Here is a 15,590-nt window from a genome sequence, read left to right on the forward strand (position 1 = left end):
AACCATACAAACTGTAACACGATGAACTAAAATTCAGTTCCAAGTTCTGCAGCAGAAACACAGCCAATTTCTTAACTTTGCTATTATATATTGACTTCCAAAACATCACAAACATTAAGGAAAATAGTTTTCAATAATACAGTGTCTATAAAACCCCTGGCACTAGATACTAAAAGGCTTACAATGAAGTGTCTTGTGGCAACTTGTCTTCCTCCGGAATACTTATATTTAGTGCTTTGTATGTTTTCACTACACATGTCAGAAACAAAATATAAACTAAGCTCTGCCATAGCCATAAAAACAGCTCGGAACAAACTCCCAGAGTCCTGGCACGCTCCAGAAGCGGCATCACCTCTTCTCAGAACTGAACGTCTATTTCCTCCCCTTCTTCAGTTTTGTCAATTACACTTGTCAATAGCATTCAAGTGTTGATTGGGAAATTAGAAAAAAACCAGACCAAGCACTCTACCGATAAAAGTCTCACAGAGCACTGGCGAGCTTCACTTCAGAGCCCAAATCCACCCCAGAGCCCAGCATGGCTCCCCCACAAACCCCACCTCTTCCCTGTACTCACTCAATGCACAATCAGATCACTGAAAATCACCCTCAATACATTACCAGATAAACTATGGGCAGCACAAAAGTGACCACAACACATCCCAAAGCATTATGGAGTGCTCGAAAGCTGCACCCACCCTGAAGCAAACACCAACACCACAGGACGGGACACCCCCAACACCCCCCCCCCAACACAACCTCCCTCAAGCCCTTTATTTACCGGCTTCGCAGCTTGCCGAACGCCACAGCACCGCACCTACGGCCCGACGATGGACAGAAAGCTCAAGAGTAGGAATCCAGCCGCACGAAGCTTAAGAAGCAGGGATCCAGCCGTACGAAGCTTAAGAAACAGGGATCCAGCCGCACGAAGCTTGAGGGGCGAGAAGTGTGGAGCCGCCGCACGCGCAGAAGTGCCTTCTAGCACTTTCTACCCGCCTTCAGGAAGCCCCCCCCCGCCCCGCCCCGCCCCGCCCCGCCCCGCCCCGCCCCCCCGCCCCGCCCCGCCCCGCCCCGCCCCGCCCCGCCTCAGTCCATCCCCACAAGAGGGGGCTCTGTGCGAGCAGTCCCTGCCTGCGAAGACGGTGCCGTGCTCGGGAGCGTCCTCCAGTCCCTGGGACAGGCAGCCCAGGCGCTGTGCTGGCAGAGGGGGCTGTGTGCCTCAGGGAGCTTGCGTGAGGCCTGGTGTGCAGCGCCTGCGGTGGTGCCGCGTGGTGAATGCGAAAGAGACGGAGGTGGGTGCTCTTCGGCATTTTCTTCCCTGCATTTTCTGACGCTTGTGTTGTCTTTTAAATACTGACTAAACTGGGATGGATGCCTCAAATAGATAATGGTACCCAGCTTTACAATGTGTTTTGAGATATGGCAAGGAGAAAAACATAAGGGGGCAGCTATATCACTTGAGAGACTTGCAACCTAAAATAGCAAGTTCAAACCCTGTGGAAAGCACAACCAAGCTTGTTCTTTTCTACCTTTGTGTTTCCAAAAACAAAGTAGAAGCAATCCATGAGCTCAGAACTGCTTGGTTTTCACCTGGAAAAAAAAATCAGAGGACAATGTGGTTCTGTCTCTTCCACAGAAGAAACAGTAAACCCATAAGCTCCCTCTATTGCACAATTCAGTGAGGAATGCTTCTGTGGCATTAAATGTAAGCAGGGCTCCAGGTGACACTAACCCAGATACAGAGGAAAAAGGGAATAATGCATCAGACTTCTCCCCAGAGATAGGAGGTAGCAGAGCACAGCACCAAGTGGCTTCTGTCTGGAGAGCCTAGACTGAAACAGCTGAAGCGCCCATATTGTAGCTCCGGAGCCATTTGAAGTTTAGGCTTTGTGTTAACATTTCTGCAGTTTCATTGGTTTTGGAACAGAACAAGGGACTAAAAGTACTTTTTGAGAGAAAATTGTTTGTCTGTAAGATTGAGAAGTTTTCAATCAAAGCAGTTTTGAGTGAAGTAAGTTGAGCAGCTCTGCTTCAGCATCCTGTTAGCCACACGTGCCTCAAGTTCGTATTTTCTTTTAGAGTGAAAGACCAGAGAAAGATTTGTTATCCTCTTAAACATCAAGTGGAAAGATTGGCTAAAGCTTCTCATTATCAAAGCTACAAAAGCAGAAACTTTGGCTTCTGAGATCCAAACAAGAAATGAGTAGTAACAGTTCAGCATTCATTTCAGCTGTGTCATGCTTTACCATCATCCAGTCAAGATCCAGCTCCATCATCACAGTGAACTTTGTGCAGCTGCAAACTAGTGATTGATCTTTTCTCCCAAGTATTCTTTGCTACATTAGAATCATTAACAAAAGTAAAGTAACTGATATTTCTAGCTAAAGATCAAGACATTGTAACTGTATAACTCTGTTGGATTGGGCAGGGATAATTTTCTTCCTAGTAGCTGCTGCAATGCTGTGTTTTGGCTTTAGTCTGAGAATAATGTTAATAACACATCCATGTTCTGGTTGTTCCTCAGGAGCACTTATCATGATCAAGGACTTTCCGTCTCTCATGCTCTGGCTCTGACAGTGACAAGGGACACAACACTTGAAGCTGCACGAGGCTGCAGGAGGTTCGGTGCTGCTGTTCCAGCTCCTGGAGGTACCATGCTCAAAATTCATCGGAAGGAAGGGAAGGGAAGGGAAGGAAATCCTGCTTCAGTCATTGGGGAGCTCACCATCCTCATGTCCTCAGCACCAGGGAATTAGGTGAGGAGGGTACTGAGGGAGGGAACATGAAGCTGCAGGAGGTTCTCTGCTGCAGCTGCAGCTCTTGGAGGGGCCATGCTCAAAGCTCATCTGATGGATGGATGGATGGAAGGATGGATGGATGGATGGATAGATGGAAATCCTGCTTCAGTAGTCACAGAGCTCGCCATCCTCATCTCCTGGGGAGAGAGTGGCAGCAGCCACAAGGCGAAGGATGCACAGATGGCTCAGTGCCCTGCCCCAGTGCTCTGGAGCTCCACTGCCAAGCACAGGAAGATTCTTGCTCTGAGGAGTCATCAGACCAATGTCATTTTGCTGTTGTTGGAAGCCCCTGATGTGGCTCCATGTGGAGGCAGAAAAGGCAGTGCCAGTGTCCCCTTGTCCTCTCAGAGGCATAACCAGTGTGTGGACCAGGAGCAGGTCTTGCTCACATGCTCAGGGAGCAGCCAATCGCCAGCACTGGGGTCAGGAAGGAATTTTCCCCCGGGGCAGATTGGCACGGGTCCCCGGGGGTTTTTTGCCTTCCTCTGAGCACTGAGCATCACCACTTGTCAGGGCTCCTGGGGCCGTTCTGGCTGCGTTATCGCCTGCTGCTCGTGCACCACGAAGGTGGCCCCTCGTGTCCTGCAGCTGGGGGGGGAAGGCTTTTTTCTCCCCAGGCTGGACTAGCAAGCGTCCCTGGGGTTTTTTGCCTTCCTCCGCAGCCGAGCACAGCCCCTTCATGGGGCTCCTTTGGCTCCCTGTGTCCCAAAGGCAGCTGCTCGTGCTCCACGCAGGTGGCCCTCATGCCCCGCATCCGGGGGGAGGCAGCCTTCTGGACTCCCACGGTGGCCCCAGCGTGGCCCCGGGACTTGATGCTGTCCTCTGAAGCATTGAGCACCACCCCTTGTCAGGTCTTCCCTGGCCCTTTCTGGCTGGGTTTTTCTTGCACTGCTCTCGCACCACCACGGCACCGCTCCTGCCCTGCCTTTCCTTTGTCAGGATGCAAGGGAGGGTTTTCCCAGCTCAACTGAAGGGTCTAAACTAAACCAGACTGAAATTAACTAAAATAAGCTAAACTAAACCAGACAAATAACTTTATTTCTGAATAAAACACTCTTTGCACCTGTAACCCTTCCTGATTTGTGTCTTTGAAAGTGATTTTGGTGTTGAAATTCCCTTGGCATTTTGAGTAAATAATATTCTCCTCATTGTACAACTCATTGTGAGGGCAGGAAATAGAATGGAATGAAATAGAACAGAAGAGAATGAAACAGAACAGAACAGCTATGCTATATTATGCAGCACTCATCACTGGACTCCACATGGACATTGAGCTGTTAACTGCAACTCTCAGTTTGCAGCCAGTCCTTTATCCAGCAGGTGCTCCATCCATCAAATCCATGTCTTTCCAGTTTAGAGACGAGAATGTCGTGCAGAACAGTATGAAATGCTTTGCACAAGTTCAGGTACGCATCAGTTGCTCTGCCCCTATCCATCAGTTCTGTAGCCCTATTATAGAAGGCCACCAAATTTGTCAGGCATGATTTGCCCTTAGTGGAGCAAACATACTTTAATCGTTAGAGTGTTTGGTACAAACTACCAGCTCAGCATGAAGAGCAGACCATTCTGTCAGGCTTGGCCAGGTAGGAATGTATTTAGGGTGTCTGACTGATGGCTAGGAATAGCCCAAGGCAACTTTTACCATTGGAGTTTTGAATTTTTAAAGAATGGTCGTTGCTCTAAGTTAGAGGGAGAGAAACATTCTAGGCATTGATTCATATATTTCATACAGCCACATAATTATACCTATACGTGCTTTAAGCTTTACAGTATGTTATTTTGCAGCTGTCACATCATTATCTAAGTTTAAGGATAAGTACAGTTTCTGGGTTTCAGCACAAACATTTACAAAGAAAAGAGTGAGACAGTGTCTGCAATTACCTTCCCAAAACCTTTTCCTTTGAATTCTGTGGTTTGTTCTGGGGTTGGCGTTTTGGAGTTTGTTTTTTTGTTTGGTTGATTGTTTTTCTTTCTTCCTTTCTGTCTTATCTAAGCAAATAGTGTGGGAATATTCAAACAGATTACAAAACAGGCTTCACATCACATTCGGTCTCACTGCAGAAGAAATCTAACTGTATCTGTGAACATCATTAAGTCAAGCCCCATTCAGACTTCCAGAAGAGCTCACTCCAGCTCTTCCAGAGTTAGTGGCCAACATGAGTCCTCAGACTGTGTCACTGAAAGGGACAGGTATGAACGAAAACCGGATTTCTCCCTCAAGTAATGTGTTCCTTTCTAATACTGAAACCTCAGCCACCCAAATGTGTAAGATGACATATTTACACATGCAGTAATAAGTTTTCTTTCTCAAAGGCCCTATAATTGAAATGGGCAAAATAGATTGTTATCTCTAGTTTACACCTGAATACCAATGCAGAGAGAAGGTAATGGATTTGACCAAGAAGCCTGTAGTAGAACCAAGATTTGTATGTGCAGCAGAGTACAGTCTCCTCTGGTACAATACCCTCTGCTTCAGTAAGACCATCAGCATGACAGCATCGCTACTTTTAAACCTCTCTACTTCCTAAACTACTACTGATTCTGCTTACTCAAGCATATCCTAGAAACCTGCTCTTACCCCTTAGCTAACACTCCCACCCATGAAGGGACCCATACACTTAGCATATGAAGGCTATAAAGCTGAACTTAGGCAATTGCATCCAAAAAGCAATATTAGGGAGGACTTTCAATGTAATCTCTTCTAAATGGAGAGAAAGATACCCAGACCTGTCAAATTAAAGTGTCTTAGTGTGAACTCTAGCACAAGGCAGGCAGCTGAGAGACACACATCTTCCTCAACAGCAGTCAGAACTTGAAGCATTTAACAGTGTGTTAGAAAGCTAAGCTAGTACCTTTGACTTTCTAATTGGCACTACCTGTCTGTTGATTTCTAGGTGGAGTGCAGCTACACTATTCCTCATGAAATCAATACCACTTATATATCACCCACTGTGTTTTGAGCAAACCACAGCTTGCACATTCCTTAACCTGTAGCCCTATTCAGCAATTCATCTTCTGGATAACAAATGTATGGGTAACTTTGACATGTTTCTTCTATTTTGACAGTTTTTGCTGGTGTTCTAGTGGTGCTTGCAAATACAAGTACAGGGAATCTCTCCAAAATCAATAGATCACAACAAAATAGGGGTAAAACCCCCTTTAATTAATCCATCACCCTGGATATATAGAGAGCTAATGAGATCATCAGATCAGGAGCCTTAAACTGAGAAGGCAATAAAAATGTCCGTCAACCTGGAGCAAAGATATAATACATTCCTTTTTTCCTAACCATTAACTTAAACTATTCTTAGTTGCACCCAGGTTGACTCTCAGTCTGTGAGCTCTCATCTGCTGCAGTGTCTCTTCATGAGCAAATTCACTACAATTTAACTAAACATAGAGAATTATACTCCATAGAGAGGCTAGAGTATCTTGTGGTATATATGTGGTTATAATTATACACATAGGGTTTTCTCATGGTTAGTGAAAATGAACAGTAAAGGTGAATGTTGGCACCCCAAAGACATTTAGTTTCATACATATGTGAGTTCCTATAAAGTTTCATTATGTCTTTATCTAGACAGAAATGCAATGAATTATTCTTTCATGCTGCTGGGCTTTGACTTTTAAGTCACCTTCTTCCTGCCCCCAGCTTCCTCTCTCTGTGCACGATACAGTCACAGACAAGTCTGCAAGGTCAGATACTATAAAAACGTGGCAAATATTAAATATATAACAAGTATTAAATATTTACTCAACATCTGTTCTCAATGCCAGAAGCAGGTTGCCTGTCTGTGCACTCTGTAGGTAATCTGCAGTCAAACTGATCTGAATGACTGAATCTTTTTGAAACTTTTCTAAATCTTGCTCACCAGTTCTCCAGCTTTGTCAGCACCTTCTCTGAGGACAAAGAGCAACACTCTCCTGTAATATCCTGCAGCTGTATGTTCAAGTTAACCTGCATGGCTTTGTCCTGGGAGTTCTACCAGTCTATTAGTAAGTCTTGGCTGAGAACCATGAGTGTGAGATGCCACCTTGTGAGCTGTACCTGGCTATTTGCATGTTTATAGCATGTCTCAACAAAGATTTGGAGAGAGCTTGAGTATACCCAGTAGTTGAGCACATGTTGAATCATCCAGGGATGCCCAAACCTTACATTAGCAGGTGGCCTGCAAGAGGACTGGATGAACCAGTCACTGACATGAAGACGTAACCTTCTTTCCCCCTTTACAGGTTATATGTTGGTATGATCACAAGGACTTCATTGCTCAAAACTGCTGCAGAATGAATAGGGGGTGACAGCTGATTATTTTTTTCTTCCAAACGGGTTTTTTTCTCCAAGGAAGGAAGCTCTCTGGTTGCAAACTAGAGGAGCCAGCAGCCAGCCTGCTCCCATGGACACAGCCATGACAAATTCCCAAAGCCTCTTCTGCCTGCTTGCAGCAGCCTGGATTTATTTGGATTTTCACCAGTGAGGAATGAAATAACACCACTTAAGAACAAACCTACCCATTCTTACGAGTAACTACAGCTGTCCTGACAAAACTACAGGGTTATTCTATGAAATCAACATTTATTTCGTTCTTATTTATAGCCACATCAGTTAGCAATCTCCTCCTAACGCGGTTCCCATTCAAAAGCAATGGACTTCCTGTGATTGAGATCCAGAAAACCTGGGGTTTTCAGAAACCACAACAGTTGTTCTGCTAGTCTTTCTCAAATTGCATGCTATCTATAAACTGCAGTTGCAGTGGTAATTCATGGGATCTGTCTGTATAGAAATTGAATGACTGTAGCTGGCTCTTAATGTTTTTTTTAGACACACATTTCCTGCCTGGTTTTCTTTAGGGCACCCTAGTTTTCAGCTCTGTGACATTAGAGAAGGATTTACAGAGAGACTGTCACTTTGGAGACTGTGAAATATGATGGACAACACAAAGGTGGAAATTACGAATGCCTTGGGAACAGAAGTAACATAAGATCTTCTCTTTAATAAAACATATCTTTGCAAAATAACAACGTAGTTTGAAAGGATTCTTGAACTGGAAATGTCAGGCTTGAAGTTTCATAAAAACTCAAGAGGATTAAGTTCAGTGCTTTTAGACATTAATGGAAATGGTGCTATTCCTTAAGTCTAATTGCCCACTTTTAGTAAAGAAGTATTTCAGTTGTTGGCTAATCCATCTCTCAAATATCCAAGGGACTTTCAATTTCATATTGATCTTGTTCCTGGACTATCCTTAACAGCTGTTAGCATTATGGTGTTTCATTTGTGTTTCATTTTTCTCATGTTTATAACACTGCATCTACAAAGGAAGTTGCATCTTATTGAGATTTCCTGGCAGAGGCAAGGATTCAGGGATGGTGACTAGCATCTCCATGCTGTTATCAGCATCCACTTGCTTAGGAAAAGCTGGGGTAGAGAAACAGAGCCACAGCCTGAGGGCATATGTAAAGCTTCTGTGCCCAAATAAGCAAAAAGGTGGGAGTGCATGCCTGCCATAGGGAATTATTTTCAGCTCAGCTCTCCTGGTAGTCTTGCAAAGTTTGAATGCTACTCACCTCTTAAATTTGTCTTTGAAAGTCTGCTAATACTGGTCTGCAGATCCCAGCAGGATACACTCCTAAAATTAAATGTGTGCCCATCAGGGCATCAGTGATGACTTCGTGATTTATTCAGAGGCCACTAAAATAGTTGGGCTAAAGGAAACCTAAGAGGTTATGCATTCAAGAAGCCAGTATGCAAGCTTAATACCTTGTTGCATAACCAGGCAAACAGGCTTCATGAACCTCATGGAAGGCAGTGGCAATGAAAGCACCAGTGAACTGAGTGACAAGTGGGTAAGTTAGTTTGTAACAGTTGGAGAGAATCAGACATCAATATATCTTAGTTGCAAATTACTGACTTGTCACCTATTTGTTTTATGATTGTGATGTTTCAGTTGCTGTTGACAACTGCTTGTCGCTCAAAACTATAGAAGCCTTTACATAAAATATGATATAGCAATCTTTTCAAATAGTTCCTTCTTTCTCTGGTGATACATGTATTCAAAGTTACACAGAAATTGCTGTGATCTTGTTGACAATATATGAAGCCCATTTTAGCATTGACCTGTTTGCCCCTTTTAGCGAGGTTATGCTTTTTTACAAGGAATTCAAGATTGGCAGAGTAATCCTAACAGATAATACTCAACTATAAAACATTTCTCCTTTTGCTTTCCCTGTCATGTATTTCCTGTGGAAGCAATATCTTCTGAACAAACAGGTTGAATAATTAGGTGGCAGCGTAATGCAACAAGGCAACACAATACCTGATCAGCAGGGTCTATTTTTATATCTCCTTTGGTCTTTACTCATTTGTCCCATTAGCTGAACAGCATGGAAGCTGGGGAACGCCTCCTCCTCTTCCCTTTAACCAGGAGGCAGCAGGTGCAGAGCTCCCATGCCCTGACAGACAAGAGAATTTGGCAGCGGGTATAACAGGCAGTGCCTCAAAATCAAACAGAGCTTATCAAGAAAAACAGGTGCTTTTTTTTCTTAGCAACCCCTCCATCACCACTGCTCCTCCCTCTGGCCTGCTTCGGAGCTCTGCCTTCCCTGTGGTCACTGTAGGGGGGTTAAGCTGCAGACTACCAAACAGCAGAGCTGCTTTTATCGCGTCTCAACATCTATGTGAGATATCTACTACCATCAGTAAGTTCAATAGCACAGAAATAAAGTGAGAATTGAAAGGGTTAGCCTGCTTACTACATAGTGCAGCAACTGGGGTAAATCTGATGTAACGTGTTCATGCCTGTCTCACTCCTAGGTAATTTATAATAGCCTCAAGTTCCAATATAAAAAGCACAGAGCTGCAGGGAGACATGTCAGCTTCCCTTACACGGGCTGTCACTCCCTTCGAAACACAATAATTAAGATGTCTGGTGTAACCGCTTCTGCCAGAAGTATTTTTAGATTTCAGCCCATTTCAAGAAACTCAGAATTTAAGGGGAAAATTATTAAATGCCAAAGGAAAAACTAAGGGATGTATTCCTACTGTCAGGAGAAGAAGATGAACAGATATTCAGCCAGAATCCCTTGCCCCTGATGTGAAATCTTGTCCAGAAAATACATGAATGATAACAAAATGAAACTAAATTAACAGCGATAGTCAAGATGAGTATTGCTTGACAAGGAGCAATAGCAGCTGAAGTGGAATTGAAAAGGTTCTTACTGCTAGGAGAGATCATGGTCTGCTTAGGTATTTTCACAGGTCTGGAGGTGCTGGTGTAGCCCACCAGGTACCTCTCCTATGACCTGTGTATCTGCCAGAGCATGCTGATTGCTGGAGCTGATGAGTAGCTCAAGAGCATGTGCTCTTACAGCTGGGGTGTCAGAGGCTCTTACCTGTCTTAGGAGGGGCCACAAGAGATGAAACAAATGCAGTGAGCCAGTTACACGGTATTTAGTGCACTGCTAAGCTGTCAGAAATAGTTAATTCCCATTTAGCATTAATCAGTGAAGTAAGACTCAATTAAACAAGTTGTAACCAGGATTAACAAGTGACATTAATTTGCCAGCTAGGAAAGGAATATTCATTGTACAGGTTTCCATCTGTGAAGCTATTTAAAGAGAGATGTCTGCTTGTGTTGTGTTCCTAGGCTTTCCTCTGTAGTATCACCAGTGAAGGCTCCTACATTATAAAGGTCTGTATTCTAATATGCATCAAAAGCCAGAGAAGAAATCTGACCACTCACTATGGAGGAGCAAGCCCTTAGCTACAAGTGCATAAGCATCACCTGCTTGTGAAGGTGATCAGACAAAGCACTAAGCAAGTAAGGATCTTGCAGGAATCACAAAATGTTTAAATCACTGTGATTGCATTATACAAGTTGCTATGGGCTGTTATGAGGTTTGGTAGGCAGATAGGCCTGGAACGTGGACTAGCCAAAGAAACAAGTGTGTCTGTTACTACATTGCAGACCAGGGGAAAAAAAAAGTAATAACAGAGAACAAAAGGTTCATAAATAGCTTGTCAAAACCAGAATGTTTTGTATCTCAAATGTCTATGCCACATGACGTATCTAGAGAATGCTGAAAAGGAATTTTCTGTATGAAGGATCCAAATATTTTATCCCATCATCAGAAAGAAACCTTGCAGAATAAGGTAGTTCATATGCTCAGGCTAGTGGAACATGTCTTACTTTTTAAACTGTTGACCAGGTCAGTGCCTGCAGGGTTGTGGAACCCTATGGTGCACCTGGACACAAAGATCCACCCAGACAAATTCTTATTATAAGTAACCTGAAATGCTTTTGAGATTTGCAGACCTTCGGGTGAGATGACACTACAAACCTTCTAGTACAATCTGGGATTCAGATGGTTCTTCATCTTGCAAAACAGAAGAAGAAAGAATTTCATTAAGTAGACACCAAATTTTATTAGATTAATCTAATGTTATGTACCTTCTCCAATCACGGATCTCTATAATTAAAACATCCCTTTCAAAGTGACTAATACAGTCAGTTTATTTTTGTCCTGGATCTCTTCATCCGCAGAATGTTTTCTGAGTTAACCTTCTGCACTCCCATCTGCCTTTCTGTGATTATTCTAACTGGGAAATTCAATTCTCTGAGCCATCCATAAATAAATATTTTGTTGGCTGTGTTTTGCAGCTGCCACAAGCGACTGAGCCACAGACTGATCTTGTAGCTGTAATAATGCAATTTTCCACTGCCTTGCAATTAATTTGTTTGGTTTCAACTACTGCAAGGAATTCCCTAAACTTGGCCATTTAAAACTAAATTGTATTGCTACGTTATATATATGCACTAAATTCTGTTTATCTAAAGTATTATTTCAACCACACATTCTGCCACACTGTTTTCTTACAGTTCTTGGGCTTAGTTTGTTGGTGGTCTGACCTTGCCACTTCAATATCATGTCCAAAAATACAGTAATTCCCACAGCATCCTGTCTTTTTTCCCCTATGAATCCTCCCAGCTACAGAGATTCCCAGTCCTGTGAATAATGAATGAATAATTTAAGACTCAATTTCTTAATCTGTTGCATTCATTCATTTTACAATGACTTTGATGAGAAATGAAGGCACTAACCAGCTTGCAGGAATGAACACATCAGCTGTGATTTTGTTAGACTGATTCACAGCAAAAAACCCTAGATAGAATCCAAAGTAATAACTGAAAGCAAAACCCCAGCAGATTAAGTCTGTAGTTACAGTTTAACACAAACCCAGTGAGTTCCGCACAGTGATAAATCTCATTTTCACCACCTCAACTGTAAAACACTAAGGTATGCAATGACAGCATCTGCCATGTCAACAGTTTTCCACTCATTTCCAATCCTTGAGGAAATGAATATATTACAAAATATATTGTAAAAATCTCCTCCAGATACCGTAGATTTCTTTACCTTTGTTCAAAACAATCGCCTGCATAATGTCTTCCAATACAGAGGCACTTCTTGGTTCTGCGGTCTTGATGATTAAAGTAATTTTTAATAAATAGGATTTTTAATAAGTCATTAACAATATTTCAAGGATAAAATCTCTTAGAAGTTCTTGCTTTAATTCTGTTCTTTGGAGTTTCATGGGAAATCTAAAAGAGGCCAATTTAGAGCACGTAATATGCACAAATTCTGGAGGTGAGACTCATTGGAATCCAACAGTTTTGAGCTCTTTAATTAAAACAGTATCTGTATATTAACAACAGATTGTTTTTCTTTCCTACCTTTGTCTATACAGGCCTGAATTCAGCTGAAGAATGTTGCAGGGGACAAAAAAATCATGATGGAAGAAAGTAGATAAAGAACGTAAGTCTGAAACATAAAGGAGGGGGACAATTTTTTCCTGTCTGACACAGACATAGCAAGTCCAGTGTCCTCTAGCTTACAAAGGTAAACTTACTTCTAAAAAAGTAATATGTGGGTGGTGTGTATAAAGTCCCTTCATATACATACAAATAACTGGTATCTAATACTCAATGTATATTATACAACCTCTGCATGTATTTGAAAGCTGAAAAAGAATGAGGATCAGCAGTTACTTATTTAAAAGCCTTGCCAACAGCAAATATCTGAAGCAGCTATCCATAACAGAAAAATAAGCAGCCATGGTTCCATGAAGGCAATCTGTTGCTTTCCCAAGAAACTGCATTTAATCACATTAGCTCTAAGTAGGAGAGCCAAAAAGTAACTGGAACTGCATGAAGTGCTGAGTGTACTTGCACAATAGAACTTGTGTGGTTGAATTGTATTACTTACAGGAGGCTTTCTTGCCTGGAGTACTAGATTTTAGAAAGACAGCAAGCACAGAGTCAACATGGACAAGGGGCACGGCTTTAAACTGGAAGAGGGGAGATTTAGATTAGATATTAGGAAGAAGTTCCTCACTGTGAGGGTACTGAGACGCTGGCACAGGTTGCCTAAAGAAGTTGCAGCTGCCCCATCCCTGGAAGTGTTCAAGGCCAGGCTGGATGGGGCTTAGAGCAATGAGGCGTAGTGGAAGGTGTCCCTGCCCATGGCAGGGGGATTGGAAGTGGATGAGCTTTATGGTCCCTTCCAACCCAAACTGGTCTATGATTCTATGACAGATATTGACAAAAGCTGCACTCTGGCACAGAAAATTGGAGAGAGCACTGAGGCCCCCCTCACACAGGGCAATGAGGACAACAACCTGGTATTAATCAATACTCTTGGTGTGATTTCACTAATGGATAATTGGCTAAATGTCTTTAGCTTTCCTGAACCTGACTTGCATTTAGAAAACGTGCAGTATATTAATCTGCTTAACGACACTGTGATACCTGTCTCCAGTCATGTTCTGGGTATACTGTGCTTCCAGCTATCCAAAAATCTTGATCACATTTATGTATCTTTTATCTTCCTCAAAACATCCCTTTTGCTACAGGTAAACATTTTCGAAAGGCAGTATGTCATTGGTTGTATTAAACAGGAAACCTTTCTGTTGAAAGGTTTCAACAGAATAAGAGAGCTTTTAACAACTGATACTAGAATTAAGTAGAATCACTTAAGCAAGAAAAATACAGTGACTATGATCTCCCTGTCCACAAGAGTAATGAATTGTCCATACATAGCTGAAAAGGCTCAGGGAATTTTCCAGTATCTGCTTCCCTCTAGATCTCTTCTATGATCAACAGTTAAACAAGCAACATGAACTTTATCCAACTCGTATGTGAAGCAGATTTTTATCTGCTAGAGCAGTCATTTGCAGTCTCTTAGGGACTTTTGGATAGACATGAAGAACTATGTGATCTGGGAAGGTAACTAGGAAGACAAGGCCTGCTACGTGACCTGTTCACTCAACCCCTGCTTAGATTTTGGCAAACCTAGATCATGCCAAGGCCTGATGTGTGCTGGGAGTCAAAGCCAGAGCATCAGGTAGGCAGGGGAGGTGGAGAGAAACAGCTGAAGGGCCATTGTGCAGCCATAATCGCCTGAAAATTGCTGGGTTTTGTTGGGCATTTTCCTCAGAAACCACTAACTCACAGAAACAATATAGCCTATTTGGTGGGTATATATAGTTCCAAGCTGGTGGGTATAAAAACATCAGCTACCCCAAAAGCTTTATAACATGATCTAACAGCAACTGGACTGCTGAGTCTTTTGTTCTTCCCAGTGTAGCAGAGGAGACACCAGCATAGTGATGGAGGAGCAAAGACAGGCACTCTCCCTGTTGGCTAGTTAGCCCATTCTTTTCTTTTGCTCATAGGTGTACTGTAAGAGTCACAGGTTGTAAGTTATGAAATTTTATTATTTGAATAGTGAATAAGTGAATTAACATAATAATTAGTCTGGGCAAAAGGGGATTGAGCCCTATTTGTCATGTTTTTTTGTTACAGTTCTTAATGAACTCATTAAATGAAGTTTAAATCGCAGAATATGTTGTCCTGTAAATTTTAGAGGTACCAACAGACCTTGACAAACTGTCTGATTCCTTGTATAGGGTTCCTCAAAGGCACTGCAAAAATCTTTGAACCTCTAAACTGAAAACAATATTGAATGCTGATGCTCTAAGTTGTCCTCTTCCTCCAAGCAGCAGATCTTGAGCCCACGTGGCAAAGGAAAAGATCAGCAACACACACAAAGAACATAAACAACAAAGGTTTTGCAAAACTGAAACTAACACAACCACTTCTGCTGGGATGTTAAACATCAAAACCAGATTCAAATCCACAAAGATTTCTCTCCTGTTCATCATCATCATTTCCTCAAAAATTCCCAGATCTGCCCTTCCCATTACAACCAAAACCCTCAGGGTGATTCTTGATATTTAGACAAAGATAATATTTTCCTTCCTAGCACTGATGCAAACCTGCAGTCAAAACACCCATTGCATGAAATGATTTTACTTTTAACACTTCTCATGGCCTACTCAAACCTGTCACCTCTCACAAACCATCAACCCACCATCTCCCTCCCACTCTCTCTGTTGCTCTTTTGCAGTTCTTCACCAAGCCTTTCACTAACTTGGAATATGACATGCTGAGAGAATGCCTGTCTCACTCTTTTTCAGCAAAGGTTGTTTATTACCATCATCTGCTTTTTCCATGTTCTTCTCAGTATTAACTAGTTCGACAGTGAAATAAATGAGGTACTGCCAATACTGGACATGCTGTTATACCCAACAGAAAGAATGCAAAATCTGTACTTGCAGCTAATCCTAACACATGCGCTCAAAGCAGAAAAGACACTAAATTTTGCAGTGATAGAATGGCACCACTGTACCTTCTTTAGTGTTCCTATCTCTTCACCAGTGGATAATACAGATTTCAGAGC

General features: G+C 42.5%; 1 long non-coding RNA gene across 1 annotated transcript; it reads left to right on the forward strand.

The window, feature by feature from the left end:
- The first annotated feature begins 12,613 nt into the window (after nt 1-12,613).
- Nucleotides 12,614-15,349, forward strand: LOC133218819 (uncharacterized). Its single transcript, XR_009727268.1, has 3 exons — nt 12,614-12,689; nt 13,932-14,074; nt 14,758-15,349. It is a non-coding gene; the product is annotated as an uncharacterized LOC133218819 (long non-coding RNA).
- Nucleotides 15,350-15,590: the final 241 nt, after the last annotated feature.

This window comes from Neopsephotus bourkii, unplaced genomic scaffold, assembly GCF_033783945.1.
Source record: "Neopsephotus bourkii isolate Nb327-2 ecotype Australia unplaced genomic scaffold, CSIRO-AGI_Nbou_v1 NB_1287, whole genome shotgun sequence".
NCBI classification, from domain to species: domain Eukaryota; kingdom Metazoa; phylum Chordata; class Aves; order Psittaciformes; family Psittacidae; genus Neopsephotus; species Neopsephotus bourkii.